Raw genomic sequence first — 8,872 nt, 5'->3', positions numbered from 1 at the left:
CTACATATAGTCTTCGTCGCGAAACCCCCAGTACCGAGAGCCACGATACGGAAAACCTTACAAAGACGCCGCCGCCGCCAATCCCATCTCGGGGGATTCAGGAGATCGCCTCCGGCACCCTGCCGGAGATTGGAATCATCTCCCGGAGGTCTCTTCATCGCCATGATCGCCTCCGGATCGATGTGTGAGTAGTCCACCCCTGGACTATGGGTCCATAGCAGTAGCTAGATGGTCGTCTTCTCCTCATTGTGCTATCATGTTAGATCTTGTGAGCTGCCTATCATGATCAAGATCATCTATTTGTAATGCTACATGTTGTGTTTGTTGGGATCCGATGAATATTGAATACTATGTCAAGTTGATTATCAATCTATCATATATGTTGTTTATGTTCTTGCATGCTCTCCGTTGCTTGTAGAGGCTCTGGCCAAGTTGATACTTGTGACTCCAAGAGGGAGTATTTATGCTCGATAGTAGGTTCATGCCTCCATTAAATGCTGGACGATGTGAGAAAGTTCTAAGGTTGTGGATGTGCTGTTGCCACTAGGGATAAAACATCGATGCTTTGTCTAAGGATATTTGTGTTGATTACATTACGCACCATACTTAATGCAATTGTCTGTTGTTTACAACTTAATACCGGAAGGGGTTCAGATGATAACCTGAAAGTGGACTTTTTAGGCATAGATGCATGCTGGATAGCGGTCTATGTACTTTGTCGTAATGCCCTGATTAAATCTCATAGTACTCATCATGATATATGTATGTGCATTGTTATGCTTTCTTTATTTGTCAATTGCCCAACTGTAATTTGTTCACCCAACATCTGTTTATCTTATGGGAGAGACACCACTAGTGAACTGTGGACCCCGGTCCTATTCTTTACATCTGAAATACAATCTACTGCAATTGTTCTTTACTGTTCTTCGCAAACAAACATCATCATCCACACTATACATCTAATCCTTTGTTTACAGCAAGCCGGTGAGATTGACAACCTCACGGTTACGTTGGGGCAAAGTACTTTGATTGTGTTGTGCAGGTTCCACGTTGGCGCCGGAATCCCTGGTGTTGCGCCGCACTACACTCCGCCACCAACAACCTTCAACGTGCTTCTTGGCTCATACTGGTTCGATAAACCTTGGTTTCTTTCTGAGGGAAAACTTACTGCTGTGCACATCACACCTTCCTCTTGGGGTTCCCAACGGACGTGTGTCTCACGCGCATCAATTTGCGAGAACCATATATAGTCAGTTCAATTTTTACTTATTTTTCCTCCTTCTCTAGCCCCGAGTGTTTCGGTAGGTGTATGTATTTTTATTGCTTGCAAGGTTTTTGGACCAAGGCGAATAATTTGTGAGTTATATAAAGGTCGAGTCTATATTGTTGAATCTGCGGGTTGCAAACCCCCGAACCTGACGAAAAAAGATGTATATCACCAATATTTTTACTATATTGCAGCATCGCGAGCCCGCCTCATTAAAAACCTTTCAGCCCCACTCGGTGCCCTGAAAGGAAAAGAGTGCGTCTGAAAGCTCGCGAGCTTTTCAGTACATTGTATGCTGACATATGTAACTATATTTCGGCTTCTATGCGTAAAAATGTCGGAGCTGCGCCACGTTCCAGGGGTTTGATTCCTCCTTCCCTATATTTTTGTCCTTCAATCTGTATGCACCTCCTAGAATCACTTCTGTAACTATGTACGGTCCTACCCACGGAGATTCGAATTTCTCATGACTGTCCTGGGTGAGCCAAAGAACCAAGTCGCCAACTTGAAAGGATCTTGGTCGCAAACGTCGACTGTGCCAATTCTTCAGGTTCTGTTGGTACGTGATGACTCTTGATAACACCTCATCTCTAGCTTCGTCGAGTGCATCGACATCATCTTCTAGCGCCTTTCTCGAAGTTTCCTCATCATATTCCGCTACTCTCGGAGAATCATGTTCTATTTCTATCGGGAGCATTGCCTCGGCTCCATGAACCAAGAAGAACGGGGTTTCTTGCGTTGCTGTGTTTGGTGTAATCCATATACTCCATAGTACGCTAGGCAACTCCTCTGGCCACGTATGTCGAGCTTTCTCCAATGGTGTCAACAGCCGTTTCTTGATTCCATTGCAGATGATGCTGTTTGCTTTTTCGAGTTGCCCATTGGTTTGCGGGTGTGCCACCGATGCAAAGTGCAATTTGATGCCCAGTTCTGCACAATATGCATTAAACTCTTTGGATGTGAAATTTCTTCCATTGTCTGTAACTATGCTGTTAGGGACACCGAACCGAAAAACTATGCCCTTGATAAAGCTCACCACCGATGCTGCATCTGCCGAAGTTACTGGTACCGCTTCAATCCACTTGGTGAACTTGTCGATAGCCACAAGCAAATACACGTAACCTCCTGGCCGAGCTTTGTGTAATTTCCCCACCATGTCGAGACCCCATTGAGCAAAGGGCCAAGCCAATGGTATTGGCATCAGTTCAGCTGTCGGAGAATGAGTCTTTGCCGCAAACCTTTGACACGCATCGCACGTGCGTACTATGTTTTTCGCATCTTCTACTGCTGTTAACCAATAAAATCCTGCCCTGAAGACTTTGGCTGCTATTGCTCGGCTATTCGCATGGTGGCCGCATATTCCTTCGTGTACATCCTTAAGTATGATTCTTCCTTCTTCGGGTGTGACGCATCTTTGAAGAACTCCTAATGTACAGCTCTCCCTTGACCACAGTGAAAGCTTTTGATCGTCGGATGACCCTTCTTGCCTCGACTGGATCTTGGGGTATTTCTTTCCTTATAATATATGCCACGTAAACCTGCATCCAAGGAACTTCTATCATCATGACTTCATGTGATTCCTCCTCATCTTCCGATAGATTGGCATCGGTATTTTCTGGAGCCCCCGAGCCTTTCTTGGATTTCTCCTGTTTTTTCGGCTGCTTTGGCATTTTCTTCGGCTTGGTGGATCTCTCACTTATCTCCTCCCAAAATACGCTAGGTGGTATCGGCAAGCACTGTGACCCGATATTTGCTAAAACATCGGCTTCATCGTTGTTGAGTCTACTGATATGGTTAACTTCGCATCCGTGAAATAGTTTCTCAAGTTCATTGTAGACTTCTTTGTATGCAATCATGCTGTCGTTGACTGCGTCGCACTTGTTCATCACCTGTTGTGCTACCAACGGGGAGTCGCCAAAGATTTTAAGGCGCGTAGCTCCACACGCCTTTCCCATCTTCATCCCGTGTATGAGTGCTTCATACTCTGCTTCATTGTTGGAAGCGTTAAGGAACGTCATCCGCAATATATACTTTATTTTGTCACCTTGGGGTGATACAAGTATTACGCCTGCTCCAGCTCCCTCTACTCTTTTGGATCCATCAAAATTCATGGTCCAGGTACTCGATAAATCCGGAGGTCCCGTGTTTTGCAGCTCCATCCACTCTACGATAAAATCCGGCAGAATCTGTGACATTATTGCTTTTCTTTTCTCATAAGTGATATCTTGAGGGGAGAGTTCTATGCCCCAAAGGGAGACACGCCCCGAGGCTTCTGGGTTGTTCAAGATGTTAGAGAGAGGTGCCTCGTTGACAACTACTATCGGGTGTGCCGAAAAATAGTGTCGCAACTTTCTTGCCGTGGTAAACACGCCATATGCCTACTTCTGATATTGCGGGTGGCGCTGCTTTGATGGTGACAAAACTTCACTGATGAAATATACCGGGCGCTGAACTCCGTGGATTTTCCCTTCTTCTTCTCTTTCCACCACGAGGACCGTGCTGACCACCTGAGGTGTGGCCGCAATATATAATAAGAGAGGTTCTTTATCTTTTGGAGCCACCAGTATTGGGGGTGTCGAGATTGTGCGCTTGAGGTCCTCAAAAGCTCTATCTGCTGCATCGTTCCACTCGAACTTTTCCCCTTGCTTGATCAGTGCGTAAAACGGCAACGCTTTTTCTCCCAGTTGATGCGTGTAGTTGACACGTCCGTTGGGAACCCCAAGAGGAAGGTGTGATGCGCACAGCGGCAAGTTTCCCTCAGTAAGAAACCAAGGTTTAATCGAACCAGTAGGAGTCAAGAAGCACGTTGAAGGTTGATGGCGGCGGGATGTAGTGCGGCGCAACACCGTAGATTCCGCGCCAACGTGGAACCTGCACAACACAACCAAAGTACTTTGCCCCAACGAAACAAAGTGAGGTTGTCAATCTCACCGGCTTGCTGTAACAAAGGATTAACCATATTGTGTGGAAGATGATTGTTTGCAGAAAACAGTAGAACAAAGATTACAAGAGATTGTATTTCAGTATAGAGAATTGGACCGGGGTCCACAGTTCACTAGAGGTGTCTCTCCCATAAGATAAACAGCATGTTGGGTGAACAAATTACAGTTGGGCAATTGACAAATAAAGAGGGCATGACCATGCACATACATATTATGATGAGTATAGTGAGATTTAATTGGGCATTACGACAAAGTACATAGACCGCCATCCAGCATGCATCTATGCCTAAAAAGTCCACCTTCAGGTTATCATCCGAACCCCCTCCAGTATTAAGTTGCTAACAACAGACAATTGCATTAAGTATTGCGCGTAATGTAATCAGTGACTACATCCTTGAACATAGCACCAATGTTTTATCCCTAGTGGCAACAGCACATCCATAACCTTAGAGGTTCTTGTCACCCCTCCAGATTCACGGAGACATGAACCCACTATCGAGCATAAATACTCCCTCTTGGAGTTACTAGCATCAACTTGGCCAGAGCATCTACTAATAACGGAGAGCATGCAAGATCATAAACAACACATAGACATGAATTGATAATCAACATAACAAGTATTCTCTATTCATCGGATCCCAACAAACGCAACATATAGAATTACAGATAGATGATCTTGATCATGTTAGGCAGCTCACAAGATCCGACAATGATAGCACAATGGGGAGAAGACAACCATCTAGCTACTGCTATGGACCCATAGTCCAGGGGTAGACTACTCACACATCACTCTGCAGGCGACCACGGCGGCGGAGAGACCGCCCGGAGATGATTCCCCACGCCGGCCGGGTGCCGGAGGCCATCTCCCGGATCCCCCGAGATGGGATCGGCGGCGGCGGCGTCTCAGTAAGGTTTTCCGTATCGTGGCTCTCGGTACTGGGGGTTTCGCAACGGAGGCTTTAAGTAGGCGGAAGGGCAGGTCAGGAGGCGGCACGAGGGCCCCACACCACAGGGCCGCGCGGCCAAGGGGGGGCGCGCCGCCCTAGGGTGTGGCCACCTCGTGGCCCCACTTCGTCTCCTCTTCGGACTTCTGGAAGCTTCGTGGCAAAATAGGACCCTGGGCGTTGATTTCGTCCAATTCCGAGAATATTTCGTTACTAGGATTTCTGAAACCAAAAACAGCAGAAAACAGCAACTGGCACTTCGGCATCTTGTTAATAGGTTAGTTCCAGAAAATGCACGAATATGACATAAAGTGTGCATAAAACATGTAGATAACATCAATAATGTGGCATGGAACATAAGAAATTATCGATACGTCGGAGACGTATCAGCATCCCCAAGTTTAGTTCTGCTCGTCCCGAGCAGGTAAAACGATAACACAGATAATTTCTGGAGTGACATGCCATCATAACCTTGATCATACTATTTGTAAAGCATATGTAGTGAATGCAGCGATCAAAACAATGTATATGACATGAGTAAAAAAGTGAATCATAAAGCAAAGACTTTTCATGAATAGCACTTCAAGACAGGCATCAATAAGTCTTGCATAAGAGTTAACTCATAAAGCAATAATTCATAGTAAAAGCATTGAAGCAACACAAAGGAAGATTAAGTTTCAGCGGTTGCTTTCAACTTGTAACATGTATATCTCATGGATATTGTCAACATAGAGTAATATAATAAGTGCAATAAGCAAATATGTAGGAATCAATGCACAATTCACACAAGTGTTTGCTTCTTGAGGTGGAGAGAAATAGGTGAACTGACTCAACATTGAAAGTAAAAGAATGGTCCTCCATAGAGGAAAAGCATCGATTGCTATATTTGTGCTAGAGCTTTGATTTTGAAAACATGAAACAATTTTGTCAACGGTAGTAATAAAGCATATGTATCATGTAAATTATATCTTACAAGTTGCAAGCCTCATGCATAGTATACTAATAGTGCCCGCACCTTGTCCTAATTAGCTTGGACTACCGGATCATCACAATGCACATGTTTTAACCAAGTGTCACAAAGGGGTACCTCTATGCCGCATGTACAAAGGTCTAAGGAGAAAGCTCGCATTGGATTTCTCGCTATTGATTATTCTCAACTTAGACATCCATACCGGGACAACATAGACAACAGATAATGGACTCCTCTTTTATGCATAAGCATGTAACAACAATTAATAATTTTCTCATATGAGATTGAGGATATTTGTCCAAAACTGAAACTTCCACCATTTATCATGGCTTTAGTTAGCGGCCCAATGTTCTTCTCTAACAATATGCATGCTTAACCATAAGGTGGTAGATCGCTCTTACTTCAGACAAGACGAACATGCATAGCAACTCACATGAAATTCAACAAAGAGTAGTTGATGGCGTCCCCAGTGAACATGGTTATCGCACAACAAGCAACTTAATAAGAGATAAAGTGCATAATTACATATTCAATACCACAATAGTTTTTAAGCTATTTGTCCCATGAGCTATATATTGCAAAGGTGAATGATGGAATTTTAAAGGTAGCACTCAAGCAATTTACTTTGGAATGGCGGAAAATACCATGTAGTAGGTAGGTATGGTGGACACAAATGGCATAGTGGTTGGCTCAAGTATTTTGGATGCATGAGAAGTATTCCCTCTCGATACAAGGTTTAGGCTAGCAAGGCTTATTTGAAACAAACACAAGGATGAACCGGTGCAGCAAAACTCACATAAAAGACATATTGTAAACATTATAAGACTCTACACCGTCTTCCTTGTTGTTCAAACTCAATACTAGAAATTATCTAGACCTTAGAGAAACCAAATATGCAAACCAAATTTTAGCATGCTCTATGTATTTCTTCATTAATGGGTGCAAAGCATATGATGCAAGAGCTTAAACATGAGCACAACAATTGCCAAGTATCACATTACCCAAGACATTTATAGGAATTACTACATGTATCATTTTCCAATTCCAACCATATAACAATTTAACGAAGGAGAAACTTCGCCATGAATACTATGAGTAGAAACTAAGGACATACTTGTCCATATGCTACAGCGGAGCGTGTCTCTCTCCCATAAAGTGAATGCTAGGATCCATTTTATTCAAACAAAACAAAAAAACAAAAACAAACCGACGCTCCAAGCAAAGCACATAAGATGTGATGGAATAAAAATATAGTTTCAGGGGAGGAACCTGATAATGTTGTCGATGAAGAAGGGGATGCCTTGGGCATCCCCAAGCTTAGACGCTTGAGTCTTCTTGATATATGCAGGGGTGAACCTCCGGGGCATCCCCAAGCTTAGAGCTTTCACTCTCCTTGATCATGTTGCATCATACTCCTCTCTTGATCCTTGAAAACTTCATCCACACCAAACTTAGAACAACTCATTAGAGGGTTAGTGACAATAAAAATTAACATGTTCAGAGGTGACACAATCATTCTTAACACTTCTGGACATTGCATAAAGCTACTGGACATTAATGGATCAAAGAAATTCATCCAACATAGCAAAAGAGGCAATGCGAAATAAAAGGCAGAATCTGTCAAAACAGAACAGTTCGTATTGACGAATTTTATCGAGGCACCAGACTTGCTGAAATGAAAATGCTCAAATAGAATGAAAGTTGCGTACATATCTGAGGATCACTCACGTAAATTGGCATAATTTTCTGAGTTACCTACAGAGAAAACAGCCCAGATTCGTGACAGCAAAGAAATCTGTTTCTGCGCAGTAATCCAAATCTAGTATGAACTTTTCTATCAGCGACTTTACTTGGCACAATAAAACACTAAACTAAGATAAGGAGAGGTTGCTACAGTAGTAAACAACTTCCAAGACTCAAATATAAAATAAAGTGCTGTAGCAAAATAAACACATGGGTTATCTCCCAAGAAGTTCTTTCTTTATAGCCATTAAGATGGGCTCAGCAGTTTTAATGGTGCAATCGCAAGTAATGGTATTTGAAGCAAAAGAGAGCATCAAGAGGCAAATTCAAAACAAATTTAAGCCTAACATGCTTCCTATGAAAAGGAATCTTGCAAATAAATAGGTCAATGAAGAACCAAGTGAATAGCATAGGAAGACAAAACAAGTGTAACTTCAAGATTCTCAACATAAAGAGGGGAAACTTAATATTATTAAGATGCATATAACCATATTTCCCTCTCTCATAATAACTTTCAGTGGCATCATGAACAAACTCTACAATATAACTATCACATAAAGCATTCTTATTCACATGCATAAAAGTATCATTACTCTCCACATAACCATAGTCATTCTTATTAATTGTAGTGGGAGCAAATTCAACAAAGTAGCTATCATTATTATTCTCATCATCAAATATAGGAGGCATAGTATCATCAAAGAAAATATTCTCCTCCGTGCTTGGGGGACTAAAAATATCATGCTCATCAAAGCCAGCTTCCCCAAGCTTAAATTCTTCCATAGCATTAGCAACAATGGTGTTCAAAGCATTCATACTAATAACATTGGCATTATCATGCATATAAAGTTCCATAGGTTTTTTAATTTTCTCTTCAAACACCTCATGTCCTAACTCAAGATAAATACTATAAAGATTTCTAATATTTTTGTTGTTTTCCATTAAGCCTAACTAGTGAAATCACACAACTTAGTATTCTCAACAGTACCCATTTTAACAGTAGTAA

This window comes from Lolium perenne, chromosome 4, assembly GCF_019359855.2.
Source record: "Lolium perenne isolate Kyuss_39 chromosome 4, Kyuss_2.0, whole genome shotgun sequence".
NCBI classification, from domain to species: Eukaryota; Viridiplantae; Streptophyta; class Magnoliopsida; order Poales; family Poaceae; genus Lolium; species Lolium perenne.
This window is presented reverse-complemented; position numbering follows the sequence as displayed.